At 36.3% G+C, this 16,476-nt stretch overlaps 1 pseudogene; it reads left to right on the forward strand.

The window, feature by feature from the left end:
• The first annotated feature begins 11,249 nt into the window (after positions 1–11,249).
• LOC118974538 (mitotic spindle assembly checkpoint protein MAD2A-like) lies at positions 11,250–11,835 on the forward strand (annotated as a pseudogene).
• The last annotated feature ends 4,641 nt before the right edge of the window (positions 11,836–16,476 follow it).

Here is a 16,476-nt window from a genome sequence, read left to right on the forward strand (position 1 = left end):
TATGTTATTTGAAAAATTTTTCAGGTTACTCTATGATAGAATTGGCTGTTCAATTTTTAAGTTGGTAAAAATGTCTTTAAGAGTATATGTGTGTATATATATAACATGGTATGTGTAATACCACTTATTACACATACCACTACATATATAATGGTATGTGTAATACGATCTGCATTTCTAGTTTATAGCCTGTACTGCTTTGTTATTTTGACATTGCTGGCATTTTAAGTAAGATATTTGCCACCATATCAATGAAGAGATTGCTGATCATGATTTGCTACAACTTGGAGCTCTGTATCAGCTATCTTAGCCATAAAGAGCCTTTGGGATAATTGGTATCAGCCTGCCACTTGAATTGTGCAGTGGCTTTCCAATTACTATTATGTATAATTCATTCTCTTTACCTGTATTTCTTATCCTCCTGATTTCTCCTGCCTCCAGTAATGTGTTATTGATTGACTAAAAGGAGTTCCTGCACTGTATATATAGTCAATTATCCAACCCTAAAGTGAAAGACTTTTTCACACTCTTCCAAACCAACCCATAAAAGGGTGTCTCACAAGAGTTTATTTTATTTCAAATCTTGTATGATGTAAATTAGAGTTAGGGAAGGCTCAATACGGTGAACACTAAACAGAGAGTTAGAAAGGTTTTGGCAACAAGGCAACTATGTGATTTTGGTTGAAACAACATGCCTTAGGCATACATTCTAGATCTATAAAATGAGAGAATCAGATTAAACAACCTTAAGATGCATTCCGACCCTAACAAATTTCAGAAACACATTCAGGATTGCTAAAACAAATAAGTTTATCAATCAATACAATCTCATGGAATAGATTTCTATAAATGGTATTCTAGCATGATTATATCATCTTGTTTTCATAATATTTCCTACTAGAAGATAGGAAGAATAACAAGCAATGTGGCAGTAGATAGATACAGCATGTAGTATGAGACAAACACGTATTCAAATATTAACAATTAAGTGCTTTATTAACTTTGTCAAGTTTCTTAAAACTATTGAAACTCAGTTTTGTCATCTGCAAGGTGGAAAGAAATATGTGAACCTTGTAGAATTTCTTGGCAGAAGTAGAAATAATATGTAAAGCTTCACTACTTTTTAAGGACATAATAGAAAGATAATATAAAATAAATTTTAATGATATTATCATATTTATTTTATTATGACTATGATCACCCTTCACAGTACACAAGGATTCAATCAATATGTAGTATGAGTAAATACCGAAATGAGAAGAAGATGTGAAAACAATCCCACCCACTGCCATTTTTAGATAGAACTGATAAAACATACTGGGATTCAAGAGATAGCCTACAATATTTAAATTTCAATATTATTGCCATAGTATTCTGACTAATTAAATACCAGTGCTGCCAGCACATGGTGTTCTGCTCAATAATTCACTTATTGAATAATTCTTAAGTACCTACTATGTACAAAGTCCTGGAGCTGAGGCAGTGACAGAATCTCTGTTTCTGTAATCCTTATTCTAATAGAAAGAAAGATAAATCATAAATAAATAAAATAACAACTATTTAATGTAAGCTAAATAGAGATTTGTGCTACAAAAAAAAAAAAAGCAAAGCAGGGTAATGGAGATATAGAGGGACAAGTAAGGGACTTCTGGCCAAGTTGGAGGTGAGGTAGACACACTGTGCCTCCTTGCACAATCAAAACAAGGACAACAACCAATTAAAAAACAAAAAAAAAAACAACCAGAACTGACAGAAAATTGAACTGTATGGAAGTCCCACAGCCAAGGAGTTCAAGAAAAAATATGCATCCAGACTGGTAGGAGGGGCGGAGCTGGGCAGCCTGCTGCAGAGAACTCTTGGCATGGCACTGGCTGGGGAAGCAGGGTAGGCAAAGTGGTGGCTTGCAGGCTGAGTGGTCCAACATTTGTTTGCAGATAAACTGGGAGGAAAAATTAGGGAGTGAGATAGACCACACAACCCAGGGTTCCAGCCCAAGGAAATAAAGCCTCAACGCCTTTGACTGAAAACACCTGTGGGAATTGAGGTGACAGGAGAAACTCCCAGCCTGACAGGAGAGTTTCCTGGAGAGACCCACAGGGTCCTAAAACGTACACAAGACCACCCACCTGGGAACCAGCACCAGAAGGGCCCAATTTGCTTGTGGGTAGCCAGGGAAGTGACTGAAAACCAGCAGAGAGCTGAGCAAGTGACACTGTTCCCTCTCAGACCCCTCCCCCACATACAGTGTCACAACACAGTATGGGTTGCCCTATCCTGGTGAACACCTAAGGCTCAGCCCCTTTCTATGTATCAGTCATGCTGAGACAAAAAAAAAAAAAAGCCCCAAATGAAAGAACAGTTCAAAGCTCTAGAAAAAAAAAAACAACTAAGCAACTAGGAGATAGCCAACCTATCAGATACACAGTTCAAAATACTGGTTATCAGGATACTCCAGGAACTCTCTGGATACTTCAACGGCATGAAAAAAACAAGACCCTGGCAGCAATGAAGACTGAATTATGTGAAATAAAGAAAAATCTGTGCAGGGAACCAACAGTGATGAGAAGGAAACCAGGACTTAATCAATGGGTTGGAGTGGAAGGAAGAAAGAAACATTCAACTAGAAAATAATGAAAAAACAAGAATTCAAAAAAGTGAGAAGAGGCTTAAGAAACTTCAGGACATCTTTAAACTTTCAAACATCTGAATCACAGGGGTGCCAGAAGGAGAAGAGGAAGAGCAAAAAGTTGAAAACTTATTTGAACAAATAATGAAGGAGAACTTCCCCAATCTGGCAAAGTAAATAGACTTTCAAGAAGTCCAGGAAGCTCAGAGTCCCAAAGAAGTTGGACCCAAGGAGGAGCACACCAAGGCACATCATAATTGCATTAACCAAGATTAAAGATAAGGTGAAACTCCTAAAAGTAGCAAGAAGAAAGGAGAGAGTTACCTACAAAGGAGTTCTCATTAGACTACCAGCTGATTTCTCAAAAGAAAACTTATAGGCAAGAAGGGGCTGGAAAGAAGGATTTGAAGTCATAAAAGGCAAGGACCTACATCCAAGATTACTCTATCCAGTAAAAATATCACTTATAATAGAAGGGCAGATCAAGTGCTTCCCGGATAAGGCCAAGTTGAAGGGGTTCATCATCACCAAGCCCTTATTTTATGAAATGTTAAAGGGACTTATCTAAGAAAAAGAAGATAAAAAATATGAACACTAAAATGACAACAAATTCACAGCTGTTAAAACTGAACCTAAAAACAAAACAAAACCCCCAAAACTAAGCAAACAACTAGAACAGGAACAGAATCACAGAAATGAAGATCACATGGAGGATTACCAGTGTGGGAGTATGAGGGGGAGATAGGGGGAAAACGTACAGGGAATAAGTAGCATAAATGTTAAGTAGATAGGAGGGGGAGGTTAAGAATAATATGGGAAATGTAGAAACCAAAGAACTTATATGTACAACCCATGGACATGAACTAAAGGGGAGGGGGAATGCAGGGGGGAGAGGTTGTGCAGGGAGGAGGGAAATAAAGAGGGAGCAAATGGGACAACTATAATAGCATAACCAATAAATCATATTTTTTAAAAAGAGGGACATGGAAGGAAAGTAACAATTTTTTAAAGATTATATTTCCTTCTAGAGAGAAGGTAAGGGAGAGAGAAAAAGAGGGAGAGAAACAATGTGTCAGAAATACATCTATCAGTTGCATCTCTCATTCTCTCAACTGGGGACCTGGCCTCTAACCCAGGTATATGCCCTGACTGGGAATTGAACCAGCAACCTTTTCATTCCCAGCCTGGTGCATAATCCACTGAACCATACCAGCCAGGGCTGAAAGTAAAATTGTATATAAATTTTAAGAATGCTTCTCTGATACAGTGATATGTGAGAAGACATGAGAGAACAGCCATGTTGCTAACTGAGTGAGGGACTTTGAAGCAGAGCAGAAAGCAAAGGCCCTGAGGCAGAAGATTTCTTAGGTTGTTCAAAAAACAGCAGAATGTAGGGAGAATGAGAGAGAGAAGGAAATAATGACATAAGGTGTGTGTGAGGGCAAACATGATAACAAATTGGGATTTTACTCCATGTGAGATGGAACACTGTAAATATGATTGTGGAAATTGGCATTATATAGATAATGTTTACACAAGAGATCACCTTGAGAGTGAATGAACAGAGAAGTTCTCTGAGAACTGAGTACAAGGTAGGTCAGCATTGTTGCCCCATTGTTATAAAATGTAAATAATAAATTATAACATAACGTGTTACAAATGATTTATATTGTCTCTTCTGTGAACATCTAAAATTTGTTAATATTATTTCTATTAACTTAGCTCACACACATGAACAGCAGCCTTAATTGTGTTATTGATGTTTATGTATTGAAAATCATGTTTTTTTTGCATTTGAATCTTCTTATGACACATATAACAAGTAAAAATTTACCTTGGTATCCCTGGCTGGTGTAGCTCAGTGGATTGAGTGCAGGCCTGTGAACCAGAGGATTGCGGTTCGATCCCCAGTCAGGACACATGCCTGGGTTGCAGGCCAGTTCCTGCAGGCCAACTCCTAGCAGGGGACGCACGAAAGGCAACAATACATTGATGTTTCTCTCCCTCTCCTTCCCCTCTGAAGATAAATAACTAAATAATAAAATCTTTTTTAAAATTTACCTTGGTAAAGCATTAATATAGAACATAATATAATAGGTAATCAGTAAAGTGAAGGATGATGATCAAATAATGAAATTTAGAGAACTCCATGTGGTTTTTAACTAGCAAGTGTAAATTATGATAAAAATAGATTGTATGAAATATTAAAGGAACTTATTTAAGAAAACGAATATGACTTATTTAAGATAAAAATATGAACAGTAAAATGACAACAAACTCACAACTATCAACAGCCGAACCTAAAAAAACAAAAATGAACTAAGCAAACAACTAGAACAGGAAAAGAATCACAGAAATAGAGATCACTTGGGTTAACAGCAGGGAGTGGGTAGGGAGAGAATGGAGGAAAAAGTACAGGGAATGAGAAACATAAATGGTAGGTACAAAATAGGGGGAGGTTAAGAATAGTATGGGAAATGGAGAGGCCAAAGAAGTTACATGTATGAGCCATGGGCATGAACTGAGGTGGAGTAATGATGGTGTGAGTGAGGTACAGGGTGGAAGAGAATAAAGGGAAGGAAAAAATGGCACAACTGTAATAGCATAATCAAAAAATTGTCCATGCAAAAAATTATCCATGACAAATGCTTTTTATTATCAGTTCTAAAAATAAGTAAATAAAACAAATGGACAGAATGGCAAATAAATAAGTATTCTTAACAACTTAACACTTTCAGGTATATGTCACTAATTTGTAGTTGTTTTGCCATCTCACTTCAGTAATTCTGAAATGTTAATGTATATTGCAATGAAACGTAAAGGGCCAGTTTATATGCATGCATATAGTACATATCTGGAGAGATGCTGATGTGGACTTCATTCGTTCTTTAGAATTGTTAGTATCATCCAGTCTTCCTCAGCTTTTGCAGGTTTGAAGGTGGTGACATATATTCCTTCATCCGACCATCTGAGATCAAACAAAGGTGATATTAAAAATATTGTAAAATACTTTGCACAGTTACCACCATTGACAAAATTATTATATCTTTAGTCTACCGATATGCATTGGCATTGATTTTATTAAGCAAAAAAGTGTAATGATGGACTAGGGGTGAGCAGTAAGAGGAATTTTTGTTGTTGTTAGTTCTATAAATATCAGCAAAACAGGTCAGAAGTCTTGATTGGCTGGAATCATTCTCAACATGATCTAGTTTAAGACAATGTATAATTTTAAGCTCTAACCAGTATGTCACTCCAAGGTGTCTGTTCTTTTATGTTAAACTGAGTCTTATTCTTTCTTAATTTGGTTTTAATGATAATCAGATCACCTCAAAGCATGGCCAATTAGATTAATATTTGTATATTTACATATATTGGCCATCTAGTAAAAGAAAGAAAAAATAGTCATATGTATATTTTGTCATCATTAACATAATGATACCTAAACAACAGGGAAAATCAACCACAGTAAGTGTTTTCAGGTGTATATCTCTGAGATTTTATTTAGTAATTATGGAGCAAAATCCAAGAAAGGGCATTTTGACAAGGACTGCAAGAGATATAGATGTTAAGCACTTTGAAAACACTTTAATTAGATAATAAATTATGCTTAAAATAAGTGTTTAAAGGGAGCATAAATTAATATCACACAAATTAAGAAAAACTAGCTTACTATATTATTTATATAAAAAAATATTTCAGCCCTGGCTGGTATAGCTCAGTGGAATGAGTATGGGCCTATGAAGCAAACGGTCACTGGTTCAATTCCCAATCAGGGCACGTGCCTGGGTCCCCGGTAGGCCAGGTCCCCAGTAGGGGACACATGAGAGGCAACCACATATTGATGTTTCTCTTCCACTCTTTCTCCTTCCCTTCCCTTCTCTCTAAAAATAAATAAATAAAATATTTTAAAAGAAAATATTTCAAATAAAATAATATTTCAGAAAATTATTTTATTGTAATTGATATTCCTTTATTAATAATTCCATATTTGTTTGAAATCTAGCTATTTTTATGCTAGGGATTTTTAATTGTTTTTTCTAGACTTCATTTTCTGCTACCTATGATAATGGTCATGAAGAAAACAAATTGATAACCTCAAAACAATACTTCTATTTAACCCACATGCCAATACAAATATATATTCGTTTATTTCAGAGTATATGCCAGTGCCAGACACCTTCACAGGTGTTGAAGTAATAGCAATGATCAGAAGTAGCACAGAGTCCATGAGTGTTATCTGTATTAGTGTCTTTTATACATTCATTTGGGTTAGAATCATATGGAGACCCCTGTCAAATAGAGATGCTAAAACAGTATGTCCAAGGTAAAGCCTGGGATCTTGTGATTTTAACATATAGATGCTGGTTGTCTGTGACTGCATTTTGAGTACCAAGGGTTAGAGAATTATCTTCTCTAAAAGCTCCTGTTGTAGTTGTTCAGAAAGACTCACAGGAAGACGTGCATCTGTGGTAAGTGGATTAGTTTGAGCTTAAGGAAATTGAGACCTGGCATACTCAAAAGAAACTTTTCCCACAAACAACTTAAATTGGGGGCTATGACTGGAATAATAATTATTACCAGAATTAATGTTTATGGTCTATCTATATGGCAGGGGACATATTTAACTACTGGACATCTATCTATGTGCTCTTCTCATCATCCCGTGAATTACTCTTCTCCCTTCTGAAGTCTCAGGCCACTTACCCAATTCCGTAGCTCCTGATGTCATATGTACTGCATTTCAAGTTTTCATCTCTGAACTTCTCATACATATGGGGTCTTGAGACTCTCATGTACTCATGGTTCCTGTATGTATGTATGAAATTTAATATAGATTTTTTGTTAATATGCCTCATGCTGACTTAATTATTAGACTAGTCAAGAGAATATAGAAGGGTAGATTTTTTTTCTCTCCAACACTTCTATAGGCATTAGAAAGAATTTACTCAACCATATCTTCACTGTGACATAGACAAGCTAGAGATGAAAGGTTTAGGGGATGTCTTACCAGTACTAGTGCCTGGTTATACTCTGAGAGTCAGAAGACTTTCCAAAGATACTTTTATATTAGAACCAGTTATTCAAAGTCTCTTTAGATCTTTCAAAATATACCTCATCATTGTTATAGGGCAACTGTTAAACCTAGTTGTAGTTGTTGATACTTATGCAGTTGGCAAGTGACACACAGTTTCTAATATTTTGTAGAATGTTGCCTATTATGAGGAAGAAAACAAATAACATGCTCTGTTTCAGGATGTCTATTTACAGATATAAAATAATGTGAATCATTCTCAATAAATTTAATAAAGTCTTATTTTTACTACATCTAAAACACTTAATAAAGTTTTCTTATGAGAGAATTTTGGTCCATATTTGCAATTTCATTAAAATTTAATTTTAATCAGAATTTTCACAGGACCAAATGTCACATATATTTTATTTTTAAAACAACTTTTAGGTTTCTTTTTTAAATGTTTTATTTATTTATTTTTAGAGAGGGGAAGGGAGGGAGAAAGAGAGAGAAAGATCAATGTGTGGTTGCCTCTCACATCGCCCCCACTGGGGACCTGGCTTGCAACCCACACATGTGCCCTGACTGGGAGTCGAACCGGTGACCCTTTGTTTTGCAGCCCATGCCCAATTCACTGAGCTACACCAGCCAGGGAAAAATGTCATATATATTTTAAACATGTATATGCTTATAATCTTCATGCACATTTTTTATTTCTGGATAACAAGAAAAAAAGAAGACAATAATATGTCTACCTGCTGAGACTTTTCCTGCAGTTGTTTATGAAAGCAAAGCAGAAAGCCAAGTAAAACTCACATGGGGACCTTAGCAACAGCAGAGTTCACTGGGAAGTATTGTTGAGAAAGAAGCATGGTGAGTGTGCATGTCTCCAATACCTACAGCATTCTTTGGTAGCTCCCAAAGGCTTAGCTGGGTTATATACAGGGGTGATTGATAACTTTTCAGAAATTTTGCTGCTTGGTGGTAAAACAAAACAGTTATTAAAATTAACTTATATAGAGATAATTAAATAATTTTAAAAGGAAGATAATAAATATGCATAACATTATTTCCTATATAATAGGTTTGTGGTGTTGATTACCTCTTTCTGATTTCATGTTCAGTTGCATTATGTAGGCAATTGGAATTACCCTTGGTTGGGATATATGAGAGGGGACCAAAAAAACCAAAAACAAAATCAAAAACAGAATTATCTCTGGAGGGTGGGCTTCTTGTAGTATAGGCTTTCCCTGCTAAGAAAAAAGTGAGTGTTGTAGGAACCCATCTGTATCAGTGTGCCACCTAGTATTGTTGTGAGAGGCTGCATTCAGCTTCAAGAGATGTTTTTGAAAACTTTCAATGCATTTGCCCATTTCACGCACACCTGCCCACACTATGCTAAGGGTTCAGCAGTTTTTGACCATAAAAGGCATAATCCTCTTGCTCTACCCTCCTTATTCACCAGATCTCTCCCTAAGTGACTTTTTGTTATTGTTTGTTTCCATGGATGAAAAGAACTTCTCAAAGGGAAATATTTTGTGGATGTGGAAGAGACAGATAAAACAAAAAATGGCAGACGCACTAAAAGGCATCAAAATTGATGAGTTGAAAAACTGTTTTGAGCATTGGAAAAAAATGTCTCTATATTGTATCAAATGAAGAAAACTTAGAAGGTGATTGAAATTTAAGCACTATTCAATAACTAAGGAGTAAGGAAGTTCAGAATGAGCCTACATATAATGTGCCACTTTGGCATGCCAGCTATTTTGAGCTGAAGGCAATCAAGTCCCAGTGGATTCAAGAACTCTCCCTTAGTCACCTGTAAGAATTTAGATATAGAGGGCCTGGTCAAGGATAAGAACTATCACCAGAGGTAACTGCAAAGGATATGGGCTAGCTGTGATAAGCTGAGTGGAGGTAGAGTTTGGCAGGGCCTGGATATCAAATGCTTCTCTTTTCTGTGTCCCTTTGTGTCTGCATGTCATGACAAGCTTTTTTTCCCCTGAACATTTGGCATTTACATCTTCCTGTAAATTGAATCCCTCCCTTTTGAAGTCCCAGACCCCTACCCCTTTTCAGGATGGCTTATAAGCCTCAATTACCTGGCTGCCGGTGAGTCTCATATTCTTAGGGAACCCCTGAATGGACGTAATTGAATGTTTTTATCCTGTTAACCTGTCTTGTGTTAATTTGATCATTACATCAGACCAAGACCCTAGAGGGATAGAAGGAGAACTTCTCCTGTCCAGCAGGAGCTGTACATGAACAGAACTCCTTTTGCAATGCTAGCTTTCATGGATCACCCTTCAATATATTAATCTCTACAATTCAACTATCACTAAAGAAAATGTTTTCACCCAAATAAATAATATGTATTATAGAACATGATAAATGCAATCAGTAAAAGGAGTCATTTTCCAAAATTGTCCATAAAATGATGAAATACATTTGAGATCTCTTTGAAAAGTCATACATTTTAATAAAGTTTATATAAATTTTAAAGATACATTTTGGCATTGCCTTTTACATTGAATTTTTGCTTATGTAGAATCCCATTATAAAAATGAAATGTATATTAATACATAATATTTTATTTCATCTTATCTCTTCTTTTATAAATCTCTCATTTGAGGATACTTCATAGATGTTTGCTTGTATGGAATGGTTAAAGTCAACTGTCAGGGTACCTTTCTGGCTTATCATTGTATGGCTCTATGATTTAAAATCAACCTCTCCGATGAAGTTGGTTACAGTGTAAAAGCAAATATATTTTATTTATTTTAAATTAATGGCCTAAGCCATTTTGCATGGGTGAACATTTTGACTTCCTCTGAAGTTTATAGGTGTATCCCCTGCACTACATAACCCAATTTCCCTTGCATGACTCAGAAGTCATAAAATATGCCGAAAATGTAAAATATAGTTGTCATATTTATCAGTGCTTATAAAGATGCATGGTATTATAAAGAGATTGTTAATATTTAAGTAAAGTGTCTTTTCTAAAACTAAAAGTATTGTCTTAAGGATCTCTTTCATTAAACAAGTAGTTTCAGGAGCTGAAACTCTCATTCTATTTACATTCCACTTATGTTTTAAACTGCATTAGCACTAGGTATTCTATTTATTCCAGAAAATAACACCCTCTATGCAATTAGAAAATTAATCCTCTCACAGTGTTGCAAATATATACTTTCTGAAAAGGGGTATTGATAATTTTCTAATTACAAGAAGGAAAACCTGCAAAAGTATTACATTCATTTGCTTGAGTCATTGCACAGCAGTTCTTAAAGGGGCAACATTCCTTACTGTCTAGAGACCAGTGTAAAAACAACAATGTGGACAGCAGCCTACAGGATGAAGGGGGAGAATAGAAAGGAATGCTAAGAAGAAAGAAGGCAAGGGATGAAGGGAGGAAAATAGCTACTTAGAAAACATAAGAACAAGCTTAAAGAAAATATATCTGGTGAAAACAATGGATTTCTAATTGTTCAATAAGCATTGGTGTCCAGCCTAATTACCTTCTAGGAGTGGCTGATTTAAACAGTGGGAGCTGGGGCAGAGTCTGTGGTGGCCATGTGAGGTGAGCACGTAGCAGCTGTGGGCCTGGCCATGGGGTGGCAGCCCTCCCAGGATCAGGGCATCACCTTCAATGGGAGTGCCCCAAAGTCCTGCCCAAGCTCTTCTCATTTGGCACCAACAGCTTTTTATACCAGTATGGCATTCATCCATCTGAAACCTCTACTGGAGAGCAGAAATGTGAACTTACCTAGCTTGTAACTACTGATACTGAGCTCATGAAATGTCTAAATAATGTTGTGAAAAAACTACAAATTGGTTAAACAAGTGTTCAGAAATATTGTAAATGGCAAGATCCTTGAGAGATGGCAATTTGATATTGATTGTGACAGACAGCTAAGGATGACAGTACACCCTGATAAAAGTCTCAGAAAGTTATCCAAGATGAAATCTCCTCAGTAATCAGACAGATCACAGCTACAGTGACATGTCTGCTACCATTGGAAGTTTCTTGTTTGTTTAATCTACTGATCTGTACAGACAAAGATTTTATTGCAACTGAAAAATGGGAAGGGCCCAGTTCATTACCAATTCTGAGCAAGCCCATCTGCCTTTCTTCACTACTACAATCCACAAAGTAAACAGCATGGTGGCCTACAGACTTCTTGTCCATGACTGAAGATGAGACAAGGTCACTAGTGTAATTCTCAGATGTGCGTTTCCTAAAGCAAAGACAACTATAGCCGATTAATTTAGGAACCTCCAGGACATCTTTAAACGTTCCAACATCCGAATTATAGGGGTACCAGAAGGGGGAAAGAAACAGCCACGAGTGGAAAACATATTTGAACAAATAATAAAGGAGAACTTCCCCAGTCTGGCAAAGGAAATAGACTTCCAGGAAATCCAGGAAGCTCAGAGAGTGCCAAAGAAGTTGGACCCAAGAAGGAACACACCAAGGCACATCATAATTACATTAGCCAAGACCAAAATGAAGGAGAGAATCCTAGAAGCATCAAGGGATAAGGGGACAGTCACCTACAAAGGAGTACCCATCAGACTGTCAGCGGATTTCTCAAAAGAGACCTTACAGGCAAGAAGGGGCTGGAAAGAAGTATTCCAAGTCATGAAATCCAAAGACCTACAGCCAAGATTGCTTTATCCAGCAAAACTTTCATTTAGAATGGAAGGACAGATAAAGTGCTTCTCAGATAAGGTCAAGTTCAAGGAGTTCATCATCACCAAGCCCTTATTATATGAAATGCTAAAGGGACTTATATAAGAAAAAGAAGATGAAAAATATGAACAGTGAAAGGACAGCAAACACACAGTTATTAACAACCACACCTAAAACAAAAGCAAACCAAGAGGACAGCTAGATCAGGAGTGGAACCATAGAAATGAAGAACACATGGAGGGTTAGAAACAGGGGAGTGGGAGGAGGAGAAGGGGGGAGAAGGCACAGAAAATAGCATAGATGGTAGGTAGAAAATAGGTAGTGGGGAGGGTGAGAATAGTGGGGGAAATATAGAATCCAAAGAACTTGAGACACGTGGTTATAAACTAAGGGGGGCAGAATGGTGGGGGAGGGAGGATGCGGGTGGAAGGGATTGAAGGGGGGGAATAGAACAACTGTAATGGTATAATCAATAAAATATATTAAAAAAAACATTCTAAAAGAAAAAAATTTTAGATGGGAAAGTCTTAGCGTTATACTTTACTGAACTATGCATAACTATCCCATTTTTTTGGTACTTGTTTGACTTTCTATAGGGTTGACATGATTTTTTGCACACTGTTCAAAAGGGAACCAGCAGATTATATTATCAGCACTGTAATGTCAATTCCTTGGAAGGGGGTAACTATAGACAGAAAATTCATGCTATAAAGCTAAATATATACAAATATATAAATATAAATGCCTTACTAAATCATACCTTTTAGTCAGGCAGCTTGACTCAGAAAATGGGTAAATATGATAGATGGCAAAAGAAGTCCAACTATTCAGTATCTTTGTGTAGGTACTATAGACACTGATAATCCACAATAACAAAATATTATTAGGAGTCCTTTTGCCATTTATTTCTTTTATATAGTTTTTTTATAGTTTCCCTACTGAGAAAAACTTTCAATTATTTGATTTTAATTTATGCAATTTAGACCTACAAAGCTATCATTTCTGCTGTCTAAATTCTGGTGATACAGAACTCTTAAAAATGCCTTTCTATTTCATAAAATCAAGCTTTAAATAACAATAACAGCCCTGGCTGGTGCAGTTCAGTGGATTGAGCGTGGGCCTGCGAACCAGAGGATTGTGGTTCGATTCCCAGTCAGGGCACATGCCTGGGTTGCAGGCCGGTTCCCTGCAGGGCAACTCCCAGCAGGGGACGCACGGCACGAAAGGCAACCATACATTGATGTTTCTCTCCCTCTCTCCTTCCCCTCTAAAGATAAATAAATAAATAAAATCTTTAAAAAATAAATAACAATAACAAAGTTAAATGTGTGAGTTTAAAAAACAATAAATAAATAAATAAATAAATAAATAAAGGAGTGGGATTTGGAATATTGAGGGAAATACATTCAATCCCTCCTCTACTTGCCTGTTACTAATTCTCCTTTATCTATCACTGATTAACTCTGAGACCTTGGACCTATTTTCTGTCTTTCTTCTGGATATTATTCTTAAGTTTTAAGTAAAATTATATTAAAAAACATTTAAAAGTACAACACACCATGTAACTAGCAGGTGTAATGTGAGTATTATTTACCATTAATAAAATAAAGTAGATACTTCCAATTTAACAAGTAAAGGAAGATTAGTGCCAGAATTCACATCAGTGATGTAATCTGCGCTGATCTCTTCAAGTTGTATGATCTTGGACTTTCTACCATTTTATATTGTCATCTCTGACGTGATAAATTAGTAATGAATCTACAGAAATAAAAATTATGTTGTGACTGAGCTTTTACATCTATGTACTGTTAAACAAATATAGAAAGTATTTTTGTTTTATGACTATTATATAGTTCAGAAACCAATTGTCATTTTTCCCTATAAAAATGTAATTTTACTAGAATAAAGTAAACTAAATGTAAAATGGTCACATGTAATCAGCTAACAAATGTATGCTTTTTTATATCAAAGGAATTTCAAATCTCACAAATTTACCTGATATGAGTTTCTTGTTTGTGTAAGGCAATCTGGTCATATCTCAATGAGAACAATACAGTCCAAAGAGGAGAAGTTATCTGACCAACTCAGAAGAACAGGCTGGAACTCAGGACCCCCACGTTGTGTCCCAATATTCTCCCTACTGCATTGATGCCTCTATTATTTAGTATGCAAATTAGCTGTCAAACAGAAAAAAGTCTTTTGTCATATTTGGACTGGAGCAGCCACTATGTGGCTTGGAAGGAATCAGCCGACATAAGGTGGTATCATCTGTGAAAAGACAGAGGTCATTATTGGCTATTTCTGTGAGGTGACTTGAAAAGAGGAGGGGAAGAGTGTCAGACTCTGCATGGATCCTTGAAGTTTTTCAGGATAACACTCCATTAACAATGACAAGTGACCATCTGTTAGTGAACTCTTCCAGAAGAGAGGGAGAGCTACCCAAGAACATTTGCTCCAGTCAAACCGATTCTCCAAATCCAGCCCTTGGTTTTGTTACATGTGCCAGCAGATATTCATGGTCACTGGTCAACTTTCTCAATGACCTAAATAAGTCCCATGGAATGAATTATAAATGTTTCTAAATTATAAGTTGCTACTTGAAAGAAGCTGTCAATTATTGCACTAATTATAAAAAAACATTTAAATTATATTTAATAACTTTACCTCAAAGTATATTCAATAATGTAGCTTTTGGTTATTTTCTACCGAACTATATATACGTAGGAAGTGGTATGAGCCTGCTCTGGAGGAAAAAATGAAACTGACCAGTTTATGCATTCACCATAAATTGCATCTCTTCCAGATATCGTGATTTAGAAAACAATAGATCATGAGTACCTCTCCATTTCATGCATGCTAAACTTGAGAAAAGTCAAGAAATAAAACATTTTTACCTTAGCATATTGGAAGCTTAGAAGATATAAAAATCTTTTAATAAACAATATTTTCAGTTGCTTGCATGTAGTTTTATGAAATGCAACTTAAATGCATAGCATGTTTGTTAGTTTTCTATTTTAAAAATTCCAGGTTATTTATGAAGGTAGAAAATAAAATTTTATTTGTGTTAAAAATACATTTCATATTTAAAATATTAATACCTAGACTACAAGTATATTAATATTTCAAAAGCAGTATTCTTGGACATACTGACAGTATTCAATTTGAACTGAGCTCTGTGCTCGTAGAAAGTATGGGACGTTAAGAAATCTGCCCACTCTTTTGAATGAATTCTGGGAAATATCTTAGCGAAAAACACCACCCTTACCATATGCCTTACACAAAACTGAAAGACACTTACTTGCTTACCTATCACCTGGGCAGACATAGCCTCTCCACATTCCCTTTTGCCTCATAAATGATTGAGTGAACTACTTGACCCCAGTCATCAATTGGAGGAAAATCATTTTTAGCTAAACTGTGGTTAAAGTTCTCTTCTTTGACTCGATTTCTGAACTTTTGCCTACTCCTAATCTGAGCATCACACAACCGCTCCTTGAATAGTTCCCACCCCACCCTACCTTCAAATTAGGCCAGCCTCAGCAAGACATTCTCTGACCTACTATCTCATGGAGCTACCCCACCTGGTTCTCCCGGTTTTGTTTACTCCTCTCAGGAAAAGAAAATGTTTTGCCTAATCCTCGAGATGCTTGCTGATTTTATGCTCAGAAAATTCTCTGAACTGCAATAGTTGCCCCGCCTCCACCATCGCAATGGTCCCTTTCCCACTCCCTCTGACAATGTCTTTTAAATAAACTCTATTTACTAAGTTTTTTATAATTTTTTTTCTTTTTTAAGATTTTATTTATTTATCTTTAGAGGGGAAGGGAAGAAGAGAGAGAGAGAAATATTAATGTATGGTTGCCTTTCATGTGTTCCCTACTGGGAACGGGCCTGCAACCCAGGCACGTGCCGACTGGGAATCCAACTGCAAATTTTGTTTCGCAGGCCCACGCTCAATCCACTGAGCTACACCAGCCAGGGCTGTTTTTTTTTATTTGACAGTAAAATGCAATGAATGTGAGTTGTTTCAGGTGCTTTGACAATGTCCCTCACAGGAAAGGCTAAAGCAACAGCTGACTGAGGTGCCTCCACATTTTGACCAACCATTATCATCTTTTCGTTCCTAGAACCAAAATTCTTTTT

The sequence above is a fragment of the Sturnira hondurensis genome, unplaced genomic scaffold, assembly GCF_014824575.4.
Source record: "Sturnira hondurensis isolate 20B ecotype Veracruz unplaced genomic scaffold, ASM1482457v3 Scaffold0001443, whole genome shotgun sequence".
Taxonomy (NCBI): domain Eukaryota; kingdom Metazoa; phylum Chordata; class Mammalia; order Chiroptera; family Phyllostomidae; genus Sturnira; species Sturnira hondurensis.